Source organism: Hyposmocoma kahamanoa, unplaced genomic scaffold (genome assembly GCF_003589595.1).
Source record: "Hyposmocoma kahamanoa isolate Upper Pololo Valley unplaced genomic scaffold, ASM358959v1 63, whole genome shotgun sequence".
Lineage (NCBI taxonomy): Eukaryota > Metazoa > Arthropoda > Insecta > Lepidoptera > Cosmopterigidae > Hyposmocoma > Hyposmocoma kahamanoa.
The window spans coordinates 13,432,246-13,456,697 of record NW_020653851.1 but is presented as its reverse complement, the minus strand read 5'-3'; the positions used below and the strand labels follow the sequence as shown (position 1 = coordinate 13,456,697).

At 36.0% G+C, this 24,452-nt stretch overlaps 1 protein-coding gene across 2 annotated transcripts in view; it reads right to left on the bottom strand.

The window, feature by feature from the left end:
- Positions 1-24,452, bottom strand: part of LOC113230148 (leucine-rich repeats and immunoglobulin-like domains protein 2) — a 76,723-nt gene that overhangs the window by 12,765 nt on the left and 39,506 nt on the right. The window contains exon 2 of one of the 2 annotated variants that reach the window (XM_026463937.1): positions 9,079-9,165. The exons of the other annotated variant lie outside the window; for it this stretch is intronic. The gene's annotated coding sequence lies outside the window, so the exon portion shown is untranslated. The remainder of the gene's footprint in view (positions 1-9,078; positions 9,166-24,452) is intronic. 2 annotated transcript variants of the gene reach the window in all.

Genomic DNA, 24,452 nt, shown 5'->3' with positions numbered 1-24,452 from the left:
AAGAAGTTCCAAGTGAAAACGAAATCTGAAATTTCTCTTACTACAAATTGATGTTTTGAGGAACAGAACAAAGTTGTGTGAAAATGTGTAAACAAAATACCTATATTTTTACTTACAATTAGAAAACTTAGTCTTAAAATACATCGTAGTAAAATAATTGCTAGTTACAGAATGTAGAACAAAATACCATGCAATAACTCCGGTATTTCCGGTATTCAAGTTTAGGTAAATAACCTACGTTTTTCCCTCTCCAGTAAAGAATTACTGTCTACACATTCTATTAAGGTTTCATTTTGTATGGACAGTGAAAATTTTAAGTTAACATAGACATATTTCCCGCCAACATCAACCATATGTCTCCGATATGTTCATTTAACCCAAATAAAAACACCAATTTACGAAATACTATCAATCCAATGAAATTAATAAATTACATAATTGGAAATTACATGTTTAGTAGCAGTAGAGCTCCGTGTGAAAGAATTCGTCCAGCGAAGTATTGCCACCTTACCTATTTCTGTCGCCAAGTAGTGATGTGACCATTACTGTGTTTCGGTTTTGAAATATAAGGGTGCTGGTGAAATTACAGGCACATGGGACCTTTCAACTTATGTCTCAGGGTGACGGGCATAGTGGTAGTCATGTAGAAGTGCCCCCTCACTGCAACTGTTCTAGAGCGACGTGTCACTTACCGCCAGGCGGTCAGGCGCACGACTTATTCGTCCAGTCACATTGTATCACGGAAGAAAAAAACAATGGAAGAGCCATAAGCCCTTGGTATCATAAAAAAACGCAATTGTTAAGAGCATTCAAGTAACTGGGAAGTATCATTCAGAACAATATACACCACCAACATACATAACATACAACCTACAACTAACATAACAACCATTGCATAAATTGCTACTTGTCATTGTAGAAATTGTAACAACGTATCGGAATTCCACAGAGCCTTGATGGCATGCGAACGTAAAAACTGCATCCGCGGAAGTACCGTTCTACATGCCACTTTTACAACCTGCTTCTTGACAGCTGCTTCCTGCTGCTTTACACAGGTCACTGATCTAACCTTAAAGATCTCGAGGCAGACGTACTTAAATCTTCACACGGCAGCTGACATGTTCAGTGTTGTCATGGTTTTATTAAAGACGAATACAAAACGCAAGCTATTGCACGAAGCTAGCTGAGTGGTGTGCGCTTTATAGGGAGGCTTGAACTAAACAAGTTTAAACATTTAGCGCGATCTGCTTTATGAAATTCAAAAAAGCAGTAAAGTATACATAAGTATAAGTATAACAGACTTTAAATAGCAGTAGAACTCCTTTTGAAAGAGTCCGTCCTGGGAAGTACTGCCACCTTACTTATTTCTGCCGGCAAGTAGTAATATGAGCTTTACTGCATTCCAGTTTTGAAAGATAAGGGTGCTGGTGAAATTACAGGCACTTGAAACTTTCAACTTATGTCTCAGGGTGACTGGCGCAGTGATAGTGCCTCTCAGATCTTTAAGATTTAAAGCTCTGAGTGGCATTGCAACTTTTATGGACAGGCGTGTCGCTTACCATCAGGCGCACGACTTGTTCATCCCGTTACTTAGTTAAATTAAAAAAAAAAGAGTCCAAGGCCCAGTAAACGCCAAGGCCCAGTAAACTACAATAGGAAAAGCGCAAGACGCCAAACGAATGTACATTTGGCGTCAAAATATACGAAATATAATTAATTACATGCTCCGCGCCCAAAGTAGTATGCCCTCAGTTTTGTATGAAAAACGTATTTTTACCCTATTGTCATACAAAAAAGTGTGTTTATAGGAATAATGTTATCTGGGTCTGAATCACTTAACACATTATGTACATTTTAATATACACGGGGTCTTATGAGGTTGATAGTAAAATTTTAACTTTTATGGCTTACGTCTAGCAGCGGACGCTTTCTTTTGAAATGATGATGATGGTGATGACCGTTTACGAAATAATTTTCAAGTTTTTCTTCAGTAACGGTCAAAAGTACTTATGATACTCATAACGTTTAACAAAAACAGTTATTTTATTACTATTATTGTTATTATATATCATAACGTTTCGATTCCATATATTTTACCTAGACTCACGTCTACATAACTTTTGATTACCACCTATTACGTCCGAATAGATAGACGGCGCCATAAATTTTTTTTAGTATATTAGGAACGGTCCATAATAAATCAGTAGTATAACAATCACACCACGCGAGAAGTAGTATACGAAACTCCACATTTTCACCGTGAAATCGAAACCTTGTTTCCCATGAAAGGTTACTAACGTCAAAATACTTGTCTATAAGTGATTCTAAACGGTCTCCCACGAATACGACCGCCTACCTCAGTGGCCACTGTTATCCGGTCATCTTTATCCACGATACATTACCAAATAAAGGTGATATCGGATATCAGACGCGGTGAACTGGTGTTTTTTAAATTAAAAAAGATCTGACGTGGGCCTATGGACCATAAAACCGCAGTGTTTCGGTCTGTTTGACGTTATAGTTAGAAAAAAGCCACCACATTATTTTAATCAAAATTTAAAAAAACAAACTAATAATAGATGCTATTGCAATTTAAAAATCGAGTGCTAAAATCGTGGCCAGCCTAACTTACGAACGCATGTTAAAGACGAAGTAGTCACTTTTTCTACGGAATAAGAACTATGCTAAATTCTCAGTTTTTCAGAAATAAAGTTGAAAGAAATTCCTTTATGGGAAAAGCTCGCTTTTGTAAACCAACATTTTTATCGACTACGTCCATGTTGCCATGTTACCATGCTTGGCTGCCACGCAGAGGTCCCGGGTTCGATTCCCGGGCCGGGAGAAATATCTGTATAGCCTACATTTATTTATCTCGTGTATTTGAGTGTAAATGCCTATGTGTGGTGGTTATTTATATGTGTCCATTGCACCCGCGACTCAGGGTCTCCCTAATGCGGGGCTATGAATGTGTGCGTTATTATATATTATAATTTTATATAATTTAAAATGTTTGTTAAAATTTGTAATTTATTTTGTGGTCCAATAAAGTGCCCACATGCATACATACATAAGTAATTTTAATCAACAATTAATGATTCGAAAAAAAATCGCACTAAACGATGACAGCGCAAAAGTAACTCTACCTACATTTTATAACAGCTAGGTTGAAAACAAAAAAAATAACGAAACTCAATCTTGCGGTCTAAAAAACCGACGCGTTCCGTTCGGATCAAATGTAGATTGAAAGCAAAGGTTCTCACCGTTGCGCTTGACTGCTTTTGAATATAATGTCTTCTCAAACCTCAATAATTGTTTCTCGTGAACCAATACTACAAACATTTTATGAGTGCTATTGAATCCCAGCGCCTGCAGCATTCGTCACGATCAAAGTGATCTAAGTCATAACATTACGACAAGTAAAAAATGCTTAAAATGCTTTGTAATTGACCAAGTCGTTAGTATTTTTTATATACCAACTCACACCTTGAGGGAATATTTTATTTGTAATGAATAGCCGAAACGTATTTCGCAATGATTCTCGTGTGGTAGAGAAAATGACGCAGTCAGAAATTTCAAAAAACATTCAACGTATGTCGATTCTAAAAAGATTTTGATATTCCCAGAATCTCACTATAGATATTTGAGTCAACCTTCAGTACTCGATATACGATGAGTAGGAAGTGTTTCGGGATGTCGCACAAAAAGAAAAGTATACAAATATGGCAGGAAAATTAAATTTTCGGGCAAAATTTTGACGTACTTTTCACTTTGACAGACACATTACTTTAGCACTGAAATGATACAAGAATGCATTTAATTAAATAAAGATTTTAATCAAAAATCACACAATCATAAAAAAAAAATTACGTTTTCAAAAATTTAATGGATACGGTGAATAGCACCTAGTTTTTTGAACAATCGAAATTTTGATGACGCTTTTTACAGACGTTAACAATGTGACTTTTCAAAATGTAGAAATTGTCTCCGCATACGAGAACTAGTCCTGTGTTGAAAGTAAACCATAATCGCAACGCACCTTAATTTGTACATCACACCGGAAAGCCCTGTATCGTCGCAATTTTTTTGTTAGTTTTACGCAAGAAATAAATTCAAATACTGCCTTTGGCATTCTCCAAAAACCAGTGCAACGTAAATCATGTCGTAAATAGATTATACATCATACTTACTGGTAGCAAGGTCCTTCGTATACAAAGAACTCGCCTGGGTAGGTAATACCGCCATAACTAATCCTACCACAAAGCAGCACTGCTGTATTTCGGATTCAACGGTAGGGTAAACCAGCAGCAACTAAAGTACACGAGACTTTAAATACTTATAGCCGGCAATGCGTTTTTGATATTAGGAATACTTTCCAAGTAGGTAGACATCGCAAACAAAAGCCAAATAATTCAATCAATTTCAACAAAATTTTACATACCTTCTTACGCTTTGTCATGGAGATGGAATATAACAAGTAATATTTTAACGTTCTGGTGCGGACAAAGAGACAAACGCTAGTCATCCAATAATGTATCAAAGAAACTATAGACGGCACAGCACAAATAGTCAGCTCCATTCGAATTCACGTCAAGTCGTCGTATTTGTAATTCAACACGGGGTCCCAGTACGCACTCGATGTATTGTTTCACCTACCGACTTAAGGGAACGCCTTTTGTTCCTCTGTCATATACGAACGTTGATTGGGAGTTAAGTTTAAGACATGTAATTGGGTATTTACGAGGTTCTTGGAAGATCCTGAATGGCCGAGTTGAAAGTGACTCAAAACAAGATCAAACACAAAACATACTATATATTTTAAATATTTATAAATATTGAAAAAACTTACTAACAATAATACAAAATAGATTGGTTTCACGATCTTTAGTTTTCATTTCAATTCTATGCGAGATTAACCAAAAGTTATATCACCTACAAAGTTCGAGGTTCAATTTATTACTTACGCGAGTAAAACAATTAAAACTACGTGGTCGTTAAAGTAATAGGCTATAATCATCTCAAGCCGTCTTTTGAGCAAATTTGATTACCAACCGATCTATCGGAAAGCTGTTACAGAAACTCAAATTACGTTCCATACCAATTTAGGGCCGAGTTTAATATCGTCTAGTACAAGCCGCACAAACCGCTGTTGAGATGACGAGCGTGGGACACCGAAGTCCGAGGAGCAGAGGAGCTGCTCTTCATTAAGAGGCGAATGCCGGTGGGGGACGAAGCGAGGCGATGGCTTTATGGGACAATTTGCATTTACACGAGCCCAAGCACAGATTACGCCCGCACTTATCCTCCTGCCGAAATGAGGCGCTCGCTCGCTACCCTCGCTACAATCTACAACCAAACAAGCCTTTGTTTATATTCCGTTGAATTTTTCACCCGCCATTTGTTTTGACGGGCCATTCCTAAAACATGAACGTTTTCAACCCAAAAATGCTTTACTACGGGTTTTCAACGGGAGTATTTGATTTTACTTTCGAGGTCATTTTTTTATTATCTACCTTTCCATTTGGTTGTGTACTCGGTGGTTCACAAAGCCTTCATGAATATCAAAAGCTAAATGTATCTTTATTATATAGATGCAAATGTTTGAAAACTTGATTTCGCTTCATCGATAGGTTTTAGTTAACGCTAAATTAAAATGAAGTGTTCCTGTGTCTGTGATATGCTTATTTGCTGTCCGTCGGTATTTGAAACACAAAATGGGTGGATTGTACTATTAACCACCAAACAAAGAGCTTATATGGACAATGTGCGCAAAATGATTGTCGTGCTAAACACGAGCACAAAGCGGATAAGAGAACTGCGAGGTTCTCGTATGCATAGTAGAGTAAACCGATGTTAAATCCCTACTGACCTATTTTCGGATAACCACCTTTGAGTCGGTCTGATAAAGCATATCGATGCTGGAACGTAATGTGTGACCGGCAGTCGAAGCTTCAATTTAGAGCCCGCATGAACCTAAAGAAGACCAGTTAGGTTCGCGGAACAACGAGATGCTTCAAAGTAGAACGACGTGCTTGCCAGAATGCCTGTTTTGATATAAGTATAGGCCGTATTACTATAAACATTCATTGCTTACAATAGCCTATAAAAATTTACTGTTCAGGATTGCATTTCACTCTTATAGTTTTGCCCGATATCAAAAAAGATAGATGTCTTCTCTGTAGAGCTCTTCGTAACTTAAATGTGGCCGCCACTACCGAACTATAAGAATATAAAATAAAGTAGACCAATATTATAAGGGACAATACAGTCCTTGTAATACCATAACCAAAAAAAGAGTTGTTTAGAGGCATAAATATTCATTGGAGAAGACACAACCCTACTTGCCGGGCTGTCGCCGCCGAACGTAGGTACGCCGATACGATACCCTTAATCAAGGAAATTGCAAAGTAATAGAACCCAACTAAAATTTGTATGATAATGAAACTGGGCAGTTTACCGAGTTTCCACGGTGATTTGACGTCGTTAACTCAACGTAACCATACACTGGAGTTGACAGGAAGAAATAAAGTTACCTAATAACGGTTATATAGTTTTATAATGGTAATATTTCTAAATGTCTTCTATGTATGGCGTGTGGTTCTTTCTAGAATAACAGTGTTTTGTAAATGTGCTTCCAATGACATTTAGGGTTGAAATATCCTACATCATAATAGGACACTGACCGCAAGGGTAGCTGTTTAATAACCGTTTGATCTCCTGTTTTCATATTTTTTCTGACATCTTGGTAACGGCCAGAAAATTTTACAGCTCATTTTCCTTTAGAGTTTACACATTTCTCATTTTACATAATTTCAATTTCTTCTCAGATAGAGACGTATTTGTCCCCGAATTCAGTGAAAATCGCGAAATACCCCGGCTACATTCACGTCGATCATTTGCCTTGATCATTTGAAGTCAGCCACTCGTATGATTGACACATTGGAAATACGAATCGCTCAAACACACCGCTTTAAATCTGTCCAAAGGAAGTGTCATTGAAAAATGATTGGTCATATTTCATTGCCGGACTCCGGACATTGTCATAGCGAGGCTAAACATGAGTGCAGTTGACAGACGTTTGTTTCGAAGAATTATATTTTTTGATATGTGGTAGAGGGTTGAAAAGGATCTGTTTGATGGTTAACTGCAATTTATTTTAAAGCAATATAGTAAAACATATTTTAATTTCAACAAGAAAGGTGGTTTCTCCGTACCAGTTTGGGATCCAGTATTTCCTCTGATGAAAAATTCCAAGCAGACAAATACTGTATGTACTATTTAACATGTCTTAATTTAAATTTATTTCTAATTTCCATTACTAAGCAATAATAAATATTATTTAATAAAAATCGTATTGTTACAAGAAAATAATATGCAAAAACATAATATGCAGCGTAAGTTGGAATATTCTTTGGAAAATTTTAAATATTTAATTAATAACTTTGCAACTATAAAATAATAGCACCCTATTTTTGTCGCTTATTGTTATTGCTTTAATATTTTACGGAACTGCTTGATGACTATACACTGGTTAATCATACGACCTGTAAAGGACCCGAAACGTTTGTTTGTCTGAATAAACAAATATATGAGATTTAGATCCGAAAAATAGTTTGATTTCCTAAATATAGTAAAAATCTGATTATGCACAGTGCATACTCGTGCATGTCTACAAGAACGAAATCAGACCAAATCAATATACACATGTAAAATGGTATAAATGTCTATTACTGAATAATACGTAAATATTTGAATTAGTTCCTTCTGGTGTTCACAGAAGACGCCGCGCTTTAGCAATTTATCTTAAAGCCCCCTCTTGTAAATACAACATCCAATACTTTTGTAAATAAAATATGACAGAAACTAAATTTCACATTACTAACATTGTACATCGAACAGACTGCCACGCAGAGGTCCTGCCTTCGATTCCCAGGCCGAGAGAAATATTTGTATGGCTTACATTTATTTCTCTCGTACCCTTGGATGTCATTTGTGGTTGTTCATGTGTATGTACATGGCACCCCGACACAGAGTTTCCTTAGTTAGTGCTGGACTATAAGTACATACATTATTTGTTTATTTATACCTTACAATTGTCTAAAACACTGTACTGTTTAAACCTAAATACTAAATAATAACGCACACACTCAACATAGCCCCGCACTAGGGAAACCTTGTGTCGCGGGTGCCATGGACACACATATAGACAACCACAAATTACATCCAAACTCACGAGAGAAATAATTGTAGGCCATACAACTATTTCTACCGGCCCGGGAATCGAACCTGGGACCTCTGCGTGGCAGTCCGGCATGGTAACCGTTAGGCCACAGAGGCAGTTAATATTACAACTAGAGTCCGTTTCACTTTATACTAATAAGTATGCCATGCTTTGTTTAAACTTGAGACTATCAATTGAAAGTTGTGCAATATACATGGTGAATAACAAAAGCCTAAGCTTCACGCAGTAGTTGTAATAAACGTGAAAACTATACTCGAAATTCTACGCAATATGAAAACTACAGATATTGACGTTTTGCTCATTACGAGATGGTAGAGTGAACAACGTGATATATGAGTGAACACTGGTAACAAACTGTTGCAGTCTGGATACGAAACAGTTTTTCAATCTCGCTACAAATGGTGCAACATTTACAAAGCTTACAGCTTAGAGAGGGAACATCGCAAATGGCCCGGGCACAGGTGTTGCTTTATTGAAAAAAAGATACAAATTACCCTTTTCTTTAGGATGTGATTGCGGATTCATGTTAGCAGGTGAACTCAACAAACATCGTTTACACAACAATCTTAATGGGTTGGAATCCCATAATTTGAACAGTGGAAACATTCGTCGGTGTCTACTCAGATGTAAGCCTACTGCAATTTGTAAGATAAATTCATGCCTATTAAGGTTGAAGTGAACGGCGTGTCTGTTACTATCAAGTCCACTGGATTGGCGTAAGGTAGACAAACCATGGTGTGGCGCTCAGCATACAATAGAGCCTTTTGACTGCATACTGCTGCCAGTTCTCTTTGAGGCTCTACAGTACATATAACGTAATGCAATCATAATAGCCTTACCCAAGTGCAGCCAATTGCTTGATGTTATAACGTCCCGTTACACGGAATCATGAGCTCCAATTGTATTCAAACTGCACTCCGCATAATCTGAAACAAGGGAAATTTCCTTGAGAAACGACATTTTTTTTAAAGAAAGAATGATAAAATCTATATACCTGAGTTCATGAACGATCATGAAACAAATTACTGTCCTATATTTGTAACATATTAAACCCACAAAGTTTATTATCTCTTTGAATAACTGTTACGGCCATTATAAAGCATCGATAAAGGAGATTCTCCCTTAGGGCCCTATAAAAACAGACCTTCATAAACAAGCAATATCTCTTTTATAGATCCTCATAATTCGTTTTTCTTCTCATTTTCCCCGAAAGCAGATATGGCAGGAAAACACGAATGTTTGCTTTATAAAAATATTATTGTTTGTTTTAAATTAATTGTAATAGAAAGATATAACAACAGACACCAATTCAAGATAAAAATACGGAAACTTTTTTCTTGAGAAGACATTTAACTTTCGACAGAGAACAAAAATAAATCGCTTCGGAGTACTTTATTTGACAAAGGTCAAAGCGCACTCTTTAGACTAATGCCGCTTTGACTCAACTGTAAAACTTTGCGTGCGATCCGAATTTCAAAACAGAAGGCGCAGAAAAGTCAATTCACATGTGGCGCAGGTGTCCCGGGCAACTCGTCTAATCAAGCGGAAATGTGTGCTTGGACGGTCGGGCTCACCGGACTGATTCGAAACTAACACCCGTCTGACCGGCCGACCCGGTCGCGTGCCGCCTCACCTGAGTGCTATGATTCCTCCAGCTGACGAAATTTGAATATACTCCATGGTCCAGACTTATCTTTCTAAAGAAGCGAATAAACACGCGCTTGATTCACTTTTTTTTCACAATCAACACACTTCGCCCAGCGTTATTAACTGCGCTCTATAGTTAAATGCAGATAACTCCAAACAAGACCGGCGATAATAAAAGCCATGAACATTCTTACAATCAATTTAACAGTCGTTACATCATAACAGAATTAATGTGGTGGGTCAAACAAAGGGCCAGAGCCACCTAGCTTATCTCGGAGAAAGCGTCCATCCGTCGGTCCGCGAGCCAAGCACGAGCTGAAGACCGGATAACAGAGTGAGTGTTCTCTTGTTTTCATTACGGTTAAGCGCGACTCGTTACAACGAAGATCTCCGTAAACCTTTTGACATTTCGCTAAAAGGTTCATTTCGGTTTATTAATGTTGTAATTCTTTGAGTTGGTACAAAAAAAGACACTCGAAACATTTATACGGTGACGGCTCGTGAGCGGGAGAAAAATGGGATGAATTTATCTGAGCCGTGGATCGTAGCAGAGCAGCCGACAGGCATCTATTTCAATACAAACTGCTCTTAAAGGAATGGACGGGTTCACAAGAAACCAAAGTAAATGCTTCATTTTACTCTTCTAAATATTAAAAAGAATTGATTGGCTTAAACTGTTTTTGTAAGTGTAAACAAAATAATCCTTATAACATTATACCTAAGTTTCCAAAAACTGATTGACTGAAACTGGCGTAAATTTAATTACAAACATGGATAATTAAAGCCCAAATACAAAGAAGATTGACAGGTTCTCATTCTGCATGCAGGCAAAGGTTCCAGAGGCCGACCACCCTCATATGTTACACGTTTAATTGCGTTAGGATAATGTGCGGCGCTTGTTACAACTGTTCGATCGATCGAACGTTAGATAGGAGCATGTTGGGGGACCAGCGGGGCTTCATATGTCTTTATTACCCAATAACAATGGTCAACGCACTGCGGGAGGGTTGCTTTGAATGATAGCCAAATTGAAATATTACCACGACTAAACGTTTCGGGAAATGAAAATTTCTTCCCCATCGCTGGTCACTTACTCGGGGTCGTAAAGTCACCCACATACAAGCCTTTTATTTCAAGTTAAATAATGGACCTATGAAAATACACATCCAACACTGAAATATGAGTTTTATAATTGCAGTTCAAAATCAACACAAATATAGTCAACCTATACGAAAGAATTCACTACGTTAATATTAATGAAGTTTGCGCTACAAACCTAAACAGAAGCACCTGCCACAAAAGCGGCCGTCAGGCGCGAGCTAACAATTCAGCTCATTAGTGCTGAGAATTTCCTTTGCATAACTAGAAAAAAACGCAGATTAATTCCAGTTTTACTTGTATAATTTTTTCCTTGCGCGTTAACGAGGTAACTCGACTAACTCGCCGGACCTAACAAAGTTACCGATGCAACGGCTTAAGCCAGAAGGCTTTCAAAATGTACTCGGTCCTCAGGTTGCTTAATTTTCTTTTCAAACTCTTTAAATTTTCCATCGCCTTTGAGATTCGCGTCTCAAGGCGTACTAAGAAATCTAGCACAGATTTCGCTCTCTAGCGAAGATAGTGATGGAGTTTAGGAGCGAATTAACTACTTTTTAAGTTTATTTTCACCGGTAGATATAAATATTGAGTGTCTTGACGATGAAATCTTTTTATTGCATTGTATATTCACAGATTTATTCTTAGTTGATGTCAAGTGTTTTGTAATACGTGGGCCGGCGATAAGTTTTGTGTGGGAGTTTATTTATTCATTTGGTATTGGTCAGATTGAAGCGCAGGCGGTGTCTAGAGCAGTTTCTATGTAGAATAGGCAGTTTTTCACCGATTATATCTCGTTGCCCACGGTTTATAGATAGTTTTATTTCTATTTATTTTAAAAGGATTGGAGATCCTCAATTTATGGTTTTTATCTAATCGTGTTTCTATAATCAAAATGCATGTGGGTGAAGAATGTTATTATTACTCATTATTGTCTTGCAAAATTGACTCGTCAGACAACTATTAAACGAAAAAGTAATATGTTATGTTGTCTAAATCAAATTACAGGTAGGCACTTAAGCAGAAAAAACAAATGACGCAAACATTAAATGTCGACATACGGTAGAAGATTTGTGTGTGACTTTTGAGTGATTAAAATTTTTGTAATTAATCTAGCCATAGCAAAGCCACGGGCGGTCTGGACCTCAATAAAATAAAACCAGTCGCTCGACCACTGACCACAAAAAAGAACTAGAGTGACTCGCCACAGTACAGACATCAAAACATCAGGGTTTGTTCTGAGAAAACAAAACGAGAAATGGATTCTACGAACTACTTAAAACAGTATAATAACTCTAAGGAGTGAGACGTCACAGCAACTCTAAACGAAAAGTACCTACTCATAGTTTCTTTGTTCTAGAAGAAAATAAATAAGTTTTACAGACTTATGAAATGTGAAAGTACATTATGTTTACATTTTTAAACAATTTTATGACAGCAAATCACGTGAAAACGGACAGTCTACCAGATGGAAAATGCTATACCGCGGCTTATCGACGTCTGAGATAATAAGCAAGAATCCTTAACATCTTATATATCGATCCCACCCACCTAAAATGTCAAAATCCCAAATCCACAACTCTACAGAGAGACTATTTAATGTATTGAAAGAACTAAAATGATTGTCAAGGCATTTCAATGGAATTTGATACATACACATTAATTTGCATGCTTTACAATTTTAATATTGAGTATGTAATATACCTACACAAAAATATAGTGATTAATGGAAAAAAATACCTATCTCCGTCGCTTATTATCTATAATTACGTAGGAGGAATCGATATTTTGCTGGTTTTGGAATATAACATTTCGAGTCTCCTGTGACTGTTTTTTCTAATTTTAGTAGATATATTAAGGCTGCTAAGAGATTGACTTTAAGTCGTAATCAACTTCACGCATTACCTGCATGAAATCGATCTCGACTGCATAAAGTCGGTTTTGACTCCATGCAGTTAATGCGTGAAGTCGGTATCAACTTCATGCAGTCGAAATCTCGGATAAAGACTTCACGCATTAACTGCATGAAGTCGAGATCCACAGCATGCAATTAATGCATGAAGGAAGTCCTTATCAACTTCACGCATTAACTTCAAACGTGCAATCAATCTGCTAGCAGCCTTACAAAGACCGATGACACCAACCCAGACAGGTTCTGCGATATCTACCAATAAATTATATCTACAATTAGAAATGTGTCACAACTTACTAATAACCATATTTATAAAAGTTTTTTTATTTAAGATATATCTCTACACATTTATATTGCAAAGACTAATTATACGACTTCACTTGACTGTGACCTCCATTATCCAGAGCATCCTTACTAATACATTACTTACTCCTTTACAATTATATATATCTATCACCTAATAACACTGAGGCTATATAATTACACAGTATACTGACTTCAGACAGAACCTGTTATTAAAGATCTGTTAACCAACAGGTGATATTCAGATGTAGTAATTTGATTCACAAGATTAAAATTAAAGAAATGCCAGCTGCTGTTAACTACTCGGACAAAGTTAGATTGACAGGGGATTTCTGTTTATTTAGTGAAGTGTATAAAACAAGTTTTTTTTTTTAAAGTATGTGATGATATCACTTCTTCGGTTGGATTGGCTTAGTTGTGTTCTGCATTGAAGGTTACCTAAATAGTTTCTTACTAATAGACCTAAAGAAAATTTACGAAAATCTATATTTATATCACATAGATATTTGTAATCGCACTATTCCTGCCGACAAGCAGAAATGTGAGCATTACTGCGCTCCGATTTTGGAAGGTAAGGGTGCTGGTGAAATTCCAGACACATGAGACTTAGCAACTTATGTCTCAGGGTGACAGGCGCAGCGACAGTGCAACTGCCATGGACAGTCGTGTCGCTTAACAAGAAGCGCACTGCTAGTTCGCCCCTCACTTGGTACCATTAAAACAAAAAATAATAATATTAATATTATAATAATTAATAACTATTTTTATATATAATTGAAATTTGAGCACAATACGAATTTGTTAGCAATTACGTAGGCTGGTTTGTATTACAAAGTACCTATAGAAAAAAATCTAGCGATAGATAAGAGAATTGTGATTGCAGATAGCGATTACCAGCATACCAGCAAAGCGTTACGACTTGTCAACTATAGTATAACTACTTTTCGACGTGGAATATCATTGTGTTATTAATTCGCCATGAAGAAGACAAAACCTATACCCTAAAAGTTTGAAGTAATGACAATGGTTACTAAAAACTATAATATTGAAATTAAAACCTTAACGAAATACACTTTAAGAGCGATAATGGCTGAGAACGTAGAATAGAATGAAAAGACTGAACATTGCGATCTCCAGGGCATATAAATATAGGTGGAAAATTTAGCACCAAAACAAAAAGAGATGTATGAAATTATGGGGAGACAAATAACTGAGTGCAGCAGATTTAGAACGAAACAAAAAAAACTTACGTCTTTTTAAATTACTCTCAAAAACTACGTCACACGTATTATCTTCTCCTACGAAAATCTCCGTGATCGAGTAGCTTACACATCGCTTTTCATGGTGTCGCCTTCGCTAAGATTCCGGTTATGATCCCCGACCAGGTCATATAGAAAACTAACTTTTGTATATTGCCCAGAGTCCGAGTGTTTGTGGTACCGTCGTTGTTTCCATAGCACAAGTGCCTTAGTTTCTTACTTCGGAACAAACCAATACACGTCATGTTGTCTAGAACTTATCACCATAGTCGTTAAATAAATAAGAAAGAGAGAGAAGAGAAAATTATGGCGAGTTTTGTGTACTTGCACTAATTCTAAGCCTACTGTAAAGAACCCTGATGAATGACTCTGCCCGTATATACATGACAGTTGATGAGATTCTGATAATTTTACTTGGACAGTTTGTTTTGTACTTAGATTCCTGGAAACAGGTACGACGAGATATGAGTGTAATAAAAAAGAAATGCGACACGAACATTGCCTAGTGTTGACAAACCCCTCCTATTGCTATAATATAACCAGTTTATACGCATAGGTACGTAATACAGGGTGTTCAACAAGAAAATAAGCGTTAAGCAAAATCTGATTCTACTGTATATACTTTAAAAGTAAAAGAAACATAAAATAACTACAGTAATTAATGCTAATGTGAGCTGGGGGCCTACCATAACCTCTTAAAACAATATTACTTTAACCTTACATTGACTTTTCATACTATAACGTGCTTAAAGTAAGCTTATTTGTAATGTTAAAACTATGATGTTTTATTACCATTTTTGTGACTATTCATTCACTCAGTTCGTACTATGACGGGACTTTGACATTAAAGTAATATTGCTCTTAAGTCAAATTTAGCAATCTTAAAATAGTTACACGGATGCAATGGAAACAATAATATTTTCAGCTTTATTGTCTTAATATTGATTTGTAATTATTAAAAGTTAAGTTGAACTTATTAATTTACATATATCTCTTCAATATTTTGTTTATTTTTTATTAATTAGCACATAGGAAATAATTTCTCGTAAAATACAAAAAACGCGATTTCGTAAAATTATGACAGTGCCATCTATGTGCTCCTTGGCGAAACTAACAGTTGACACTAGACTATAGTTCCGAATTCACAACGTGACTATCAAGACTCAGCTTGTTTTATTTATTATTCTTCATGAAAATGCGGAATAATAATTGTAAACAACGTAATTTTAATAGATTTCATTATAGCATACTTTTCTTTTTTTGGCAGTTAAAATTCTCTGAATGTAAATAATATTAAGTACTTTAACACTATACTACGATAACTCGATTCGGAACATTAAAAAGAAAGAGATGGCATTATACAGTTCATATAGCGTTATTTCTTTCCTACTACTACTACTACTTTATGATTTCCCAAAATTGTCTATTATTCCTTATTGAAAAATAAGGAATAATAGACAATTTTGGGAAATCATTCGTTCCTTCAGTCACTTTAGCTATCTTGGTTGATAGGTTTGTCGTGGTACGAAAATGAGTAAAGCTTACTTTATGCTTACATTGAAATAAGATTGTTTTTGGAAAGGTTATGGTAGGCCCCAAGATCTGGTTACAAATGACTTTTTTAACAGAAATAAACTCTGATTTTTACTTTAACTGCAAGAAATTAAAACCATAATACAAACCTAATAAATAAACATCTTTTATCATATCACATTTTTAAACGTTTAATGGAGAGCATTAAATAATACCGTACGCAAAAATGTAATTACTTGTCTTGCCGGGGTTTTTTATACTGATTCAATACAAAATGTTCAATGTTTGTAAATCATTGAATTTTGCTTGGAAAAGCAGTAGGTGCCAACTACAAATAAAGCATTTAGGAGTCCCATTGTAAAGTCCGTAGTTGATTTTTTGAGATCCATATAGCGAAACGAGGTTCTGTTTATATTCTAATATTTAATTTTACGGCCAACGCTGTTACTGTCCAGGCTTAATTAAAACATTTGTAATGTTTTTTTAATTATATGTCTTTATAATATATGAAGACTGTTTTTTATTAGGGTATAATTTTACCTCTTAAGCCTGCGTATTTATGACTTTACGAACATGAAAAGCAAAACACTTTCATTGCACCTTTTGGAACCACCCTGACATATGACAGTGTTACGAGTGTGTGGCCAACACGCAAGGGGTGGCGTGGCGCAGGTACTGAGGCGTACAAAAATTTTAATTACTTCCTGTAAAAAAATATAATTACGGAATGTTTCAACAAGTTTCGCCTTTTATAAAATTAAATGATACTAATAACTAATGAATATAAAAGGCGAAATAGAAATTTTATTCACACTAACAAGATATTAAACATACGTTGCATATCTAAGTAGTTTAATGGGTTGGAAGCTCATATTTTAAATGAATTGACTTACACATTAACTTGACTGCACATTAAAAAAGAGACACATATTTTATTTTTTAAATTTTCTTTTAGTTTGACAATTTTGTTAAAATAAATCATATTATTAAAATATTTTGTAAATCGTATGTGGCGTAAATTGGAATATTTTTATAGCAAAAATTATATTAATATTTTTTTGTACAAAAACTATCTACTCGTATACTTGTTCAACGCAGGGTGTTTGTTGTTTAATATTAGAAATATCGTCGGCTGACTTTGAAAATCTAGAACCTCCATTTTTGGATACTGATCCCTTTTTTACTCTTCAAGCGCAACATCAGGCAACTAAAGCTTTAAATATCATTTCTAGACCAACGATGATTATACCTATGATTGTACTTTTAAAACTTATTACATAATTTAGTTTAGGTATATTTTTTTTAATACATCAAGCGACTGGACGAACAAGTACTGCGCTTGTCCACTGTACAGTGCCACTCAGAGTTTTTAATTGGAAAGATCTGAGGGGCACTGCCACTGCTTCCGTCACCCTGAGACATAAGTTGACAAGTCCCATGTGCCTGTAATTTCACCAGCAGCCTTACCCTTCAAAACCGGAACACAGTAATGCTAAGATTACTTTACCACCTTACCTATTACTACGCTGTACTATCCTGGACGAACTCTTTCACAAGGTACTTATCCCATAGGTAGTCATATAAAGTAATTTCTAGGAAGTCTGTAATGAGACTAGCATAGGATCGACTGAGCTGGTGTGCAAAAGAGGAGGCCTATACGCAACAGTGAGTGTTAACAGGCTGAGATGGTGATTATGAATTCTGTTTTTGTGCGTACTCAAAAGTCCACATTAATGGACGTATGAGGCTTATGACTTTAACGTACGATACTTGATTGATGAATCACCATCTTAATCAGTCATAACAATGGGACCTGAAAAAACCCAAAACGTTGGTTTGTTTGAAAAAAAAACGCGAGTTAGATGACACACGTATGAACATATAGTATTCGCAATTTTTTTTTTTTACAATAGGTATCAAGTGAAGAGACGTACAAGTCGTGCGCCTGATGGTAAGCTACACGCCTGTCCTTAACAATTGCAGTGCCACTCAGAGTTTTAAATCGCAAAAATCTGATGGGCATTGCCACTACGCCCGTCACCCTGAGACATAAGTTAACAAGTCTCATGTGCTTGTAATTTCACCAGCACCCTTACCTTTTAAAAACTGGAACACAGTAATGCTGACATTACTGCTTGGCGGCAGAAATAGGTAACTCTTTCACAAGGAGCTCTTTTTTGTGAAAGAGTTACCTATTTCTGCCTTATGTTAACAAAACATCCATTAAACAGCTAAATAATTATTTAATTTAATATTTGACCTAAGTCAAAAACAACGAACGGAACGCAACATTCAACATTTTGACTTATGTATTACATAACCGTTTGTTTGGAAATTTTTAATTTATTTATAACACTGACGCCGGGTGATTTCGAGTGAAAAATACAACATACACATTGAATTCCCCTAAGAGGGGAATATCTACCAATTAATTAGTGGCCTACCTATAACAAATACGCTGTGCTGTGGTGTGGAATGTTCTGTCAGGAAAAATAAGCGTGTGCAAGAGGAAAACGCTCGCGTGGATAGGAATACGCAATGTGAATTTTAAACATACATAGTTTTTTGTCTTTTTTTGTTAATACTATACCGTAGTTATAATATTGATGAACATATTTTTTTTATGTAACATATTACAAAAAGAAGGAACAGGCAGAGTTCTATCTTGAAATTTTTTTAAGTTCAAATGAAACTATTTTTCGGGTCCAAATAAAGTATATTTGTTTTTTCAACGTTGGTTTGTTTGAAAAAACAAATACACGCCATTTAGATCCAACAAAATAGTGTCATTTCCCATAGGAACAGGCATTTACCGAAGTGATACTGAGGTCATTATACTGAAATACGAGATCATACTTTACTGTGTTCACTTAAAGTGTAAAAAGAAGACAGAAAATATAGTATTTTAGCAGTAGTAGAGTTCCTTGGGAAAGAGTTCGTGCAGGGAAGTACTGCCTCACCTTGCCTACTTCTGCCGCCAAGCAGTAATGTGACCATTACTGCGTTCTGTTTTTGAAGGGTAAGGGTGTGGATGAAATTACGGGGACATGGGACTTGTCAACTTACGTCTCAAGGTGACAGGTGCAGTGGCAGTGTCCCTCAGATTTTTGCGATTCAAAGCATCATTGTACACCTAGAGATAAAATGATCCCTGTGACATTTTGGAACGTCATCTCTCGGATTCGGAACTGATACGAATCGTAGGACGTAGTGTGTAATCGCTCTTGTGTGCTGGTGAAATTACAGGCATATGAGACTTGGCAACTTATGTCTCTGGGTAAGGCGCAGTGGCAATGCAACTGCTATGAAAATGCGTATCGCTTAACAGCAGGCGCACAGCTTATTAGTAATGTCACTTAGTATCGTAAAAAAAAAACAAAAAAGATAAAAGAGAAAACAGAGATAAACCTTGGACACAATCGACAAACGTGTCAAGAGGCTTATACCTAAGAGTCGGAATTAATGGAGGCGAAGCTACAGAACCTTGAACACCGCCGTAAAGTTGCCTGCTTATCGGTATTCTACAGGATATATCACGGAGAGTGTGCGATGGAATTGCATAATTTGATTCCGCCTTCCCCTTTCCATCATCGGGGGACTTGGCGTAGGCTGAGATTCCGCCCCTATTTTGTGGATAATCCAAGGATTCGCACGAACAGTTTGGCTTCCAAATTTATATGGCGAACGGCTATGGAGTTCGAATTCACTGCCTGCAGACTTGTTCCCTGAAAGTTATAACTTGGACCTTTTCAAGACGAGAGTGAATAAATAGGCATTATTTTATTACAAACTGCCTCCGTGGCCGAACGGTTACCATGCTGGACTGCCATACAGAGGTCCTGGGTTCGATTCCCAAGCCGGGAGAAATATGTGTATGGCCTACATTTATTCCATGTGTGTGTCCATGGCACCCGCAACACAGGGTTTCCCTAGTGCGGGGCTGTGTTGAGTGTGTGCGTTATTATTGTTATTATTTAGGTGTGCTTGATACATCGTTGACCTCATCGTCACTTTCCACCAGGTGAGATGGAGGTGATATGCGCACTCATTTAAAAAAAAATTACAAGACAAGTTCATCATCAAGAAAGAGCGACACATAAGATTTTTTCATTTATAAAGAATCTGCTAGGAACCTGTATTTGTTTAACCTGTATGTATTTGAATATAAAACTATATTCAAATACCATTATTTGTGACCAAACTAAAACCCCTACAGTCGTTAATAAAGCGTCACGGGAATATAATAATTGCTAACATAATTAAATAACCGGCCTCGCTCTACACCCACAATAGTTACGGTAAGTCTGTCTAAGTGTCATCTGTTATCAATGTAGTACTATATCGTGTAGCAACATAGCGTGCACTAAGTCTGTCGCATCATTTCATACAACAAAATTCTGTGTAAAAAATCCATTAACCTTTTTTATTACTAATTACAATAATACAACATTACTTTAAATGATTCTGAAGTACATAATTATTTTATATTTGGATGCTATTTTGATGTATAAAAACTATATAGGTCATATATTATTGCTTTATATTAAATAATTAGGAGCAATAGAGCTCCTTGTGAAAAGTTCGTCCCGGAAGCACTGCCGCCTTATCTATTTCTGCCGCTAAGCAGTAATGTCCGCATTACTGTGTTCCGGTTTTGAAGGGTAAGGGTGCTGCTCAAATTGCAGGCACATGGGACTTGTCAACTTATGTCTCAGGGTGACAGGCGCAGAGGCAGTGCACTTCAGATCTTTGCGATTTAAAGCTCTGAGTGGCACTATAACTGTTATGGGCAGGCGTGTAGCTTACCAACAGGCACACGACTTGTTTTATTGGCAGCTTTGGGACTATTCATTCACTCAGTTCGTACTATGACGCGACTTTAACATTAAAGTAATATTGCACTTATGTCAAATTTAGCAATCTTGAAATAGTTACAAGGATGCAATGGAATAATATTATTTTCAGTTTTATTGTCTTAATATTGATTTGTAATGATTAAAAGTTAAGTTGAACTTATTTGTTTACATAAATCTCTTCAATAAATCGTTTATTTTTTTATTTAATAGCACATACCAAATAATTTTTCGTTAAATAAAAACACGCGATGTTTATTTCGTTCAATTATAACAGCGACATCTATATGCTCCTTGGCGAAACTAACAGTTGACACTAGACTTATAGTTCCGAACTCACAACGTGACTATCAAGACTCAGCTTGTTTTATTTATTTTTCAGCTACTTAAACATTATACTACGATAAAAAGGTTCGGAACTTCAAAAAAGAAAGAGATGGCGTTATATAGTTCACATAGCGTTATCTCATTCCTATTTTTAGTAAGGAATAGACAATATTGTGAAATCATTCGTTCTTTCAATCACTTTTGCAATAATTCATTACTTGGTAGACAGGTTCGTCATGGTACGAATTTATGTAATATTACAATAAGCTTACTTTAAGCTTACATTGAAATAAGATTGTTTTCGGAAAGGTTATGGTAGGCCCCCAGTTATGTCTAATATTAATGCATACGTCACTGTCAAATGATCAAACACAACCTCAATCTGTGATAAACTTATGGAACAAACTGTAAATATTATTCATGCACTAACATTATATTTAACATATTTACATGTTTCTAACGACTTGTGTTGTCTAATTTGTGCCGTCTCTTTTGTTCTACAATTCAATTTGTGTAAAAATCTCTTCGATTCTCCCTCTGAGTCACCGAACAAAATTCTAACACATCCTCCATAACGTTTATGAAACTAGAAAACGGACACTGGCAGAATTGAGACTAAGGATCGTATTCCAGAACTCTACTCAATGCTCAAGTCAGGATTTGAGCATTGAGTAGAGGTCGTATTTCCAGTTCTTGAAATCATACTCAGACCCTGACTTGAGCATTGAGTAGAGTTCTGGATTACGACCCTAAGTAGTCTCACAAGCCATTCATTAAGAAAAAAAAACTTATCGAATAAAACTTTAGATCAGTCTGCTAATTCAGTTTTGCAAAAGGGTTGGAATTTCGCTGTGGCTCCTCGTCGTGTTGCATACGAAGAAATTATTTGTAACGTCGAGGATTGTGTAGTTAAAAACAACGTGAGAAAGGAAGATTTGGAGGCAATACGCCAACACGTTTCGTCAATATTGCGTTCAAATAAACAGCCCAGACCGAATCTTACTCGAGAAAAATACACAAGGCTGACAACCCACTCCATCCCATAGTTAGCCAGATTGACACACCAACCTACAAACTGGCTTAACACATGGCAAAGGAACTGTCGTCATTGAGAGGGAACACTTCTACACATGTGAAGGATTCATACCATTTCATCAGTGGAATCAAAGATCTACGGTTAACTGATGATGACACCATGGTCAGTTTTGATGTTCAGTCGCTGTTCACCAACCTACCAGTAAAATACTGCATTGAAATTGTACGTAGAAAGCTAAGGGAATATAATATGTCCATTGAATATGCAGAATTATTAGAACAATGCCAAACATCAGGCTATCTATTGTGGAATAATGAATTCTACCTACAAATCGACAGTATAGCGATGGGCTCTCCGGTATCGAGACCTATTTCAAGCCCCCGAGGAAGATTTCTCAGTTCCTAAGACACGTGAAATATAACATCCCCTTACAGGATGCAAGAGTTTACAAGCTTGACTGTGAGTGTGGTCTCTCTTATATTGGACAAACGAAGCGAAGTATTTGTACCCACGTGAAAGAACATATATAGCTGATGTCAAACATTGTCGCGTAAACAAGTCTGCAGTCCGTGAGCATGTCATGGATAAGCTTACATATTCAATAAAGTTTGACAAACCCCAGGCCCTTGCAAAAGAAGTCCATTATCTACCCAGGATGCTGCGAGAGGCAATTGAAATTAAAAACATCCTAATTTCAAAAGGGAAGATGGTTTCTCCGTACCTCCAGATGGGATGTATTTCCTCTGATGTAAAATCCCAAACGGACATAAGACTGCAGTACTAATTAATATGTTTTAATTTATTCCAATTTCTATTATTAATTAATAATTAATTTAATTTAATAAAAATTCATTCTATAAAATAATTTGTAAAACGTAATGTAGCGTAAATTGGAATGTTTCTTTGTAAAATTAAAAATAAGGTATTGAATTAATAATTTTTGTAACTATAGTGAAAAAATAGGGTGGTTTGCATTAATATTAGACGTAACTGGTTGATGACTGACCACCTCAGTCAACTGTGACCATGGGACCTGTAAAGGACCCGAAACGTCGGTTTGTTTGAAAAAACAAATATACCTACGCGATATAAATCCGGAAAAATAGTTTCATTTCCTATATTATAAATTTGTACAAACTTAAGCTATTAGTTAATGAAAAGCGGTTTCCAGACATCGATGTAGCATGGATAAAGGAAACCGAAAGGAATTAGTGTGTCTTTTCTGAATCCATGTCAAAGAAATACAAGCTTTTACGACTGTACATTTTTCTAATAAAGTAATTGAATTGACCTTCATCAATATTAAATTAACGTAACAAATTGGATCTCTCTCTGTGTAAACAGATACTCTTGTAAAAACATTTCGCGATCTAGAGCATCATAGTTACACTTACTTACAATACATATCGAACCATGACCGCCTTTTACCTAAACAACTTTTTTATTGCAAACGATATTTCAAAATGTAACTGACGCATGAATGTAAAGGACGCGTCAACATTTCTCAAAATTACATCAAATGGAAATTATAGCAAAAGCTAATTGTATCGTTAGCTCAACTGTGATCTTATATTTTAGTGTAACCGACAGAATCAATATTAAAAAATCATAAAGTCCTAGACCATTTATATTGAATGTGTGTACTAATAATACTTCTTTTTCCATTTTACAACAAGAATGTGTAGGACTTACAACGATCTTGTGGCTGTCCCTGCGATGACTTAGATATTGATATATTTGATTGTAATTTTAGAAAACTACGCAATCAAACCCAAAAGCACCAGGGTTTCTCTCTTTCATAGTTATAGTCATGGTTATTGTTAGGTCATTTAAGGTTACAGTTTTATTATACATAGGTACGGTTTAGATATACATGTAACAAAATTGTCCTACTCTTAATGGGCCATGCTGTATGTATATAGGTTTAGGTTTACATTCTAGATTAGAACTAGAATTGATATATTAAGCTTTAGATAAGAAGTGAATGTAAACTGTTTTGTTCATCACAATTTCGTCGTTTACTGTAAACAAAGTGACAAAAAACGTGTTGCACATTGTTGCAAATTTTTTATCGCAAGTATTACCTTAAACGCCTGAAAGCCTTCAAAAATCTTTAAATAGAGATAGCAAAAATATTGTAAGCGCCAAAAAAGTTTTAACAAAAAAATTTTAGCTGTTACGCAATGGTTACGAAATTCATTATTATGTATTAAAATTCAATTTAGTATTACATGTATATGTAGAAATA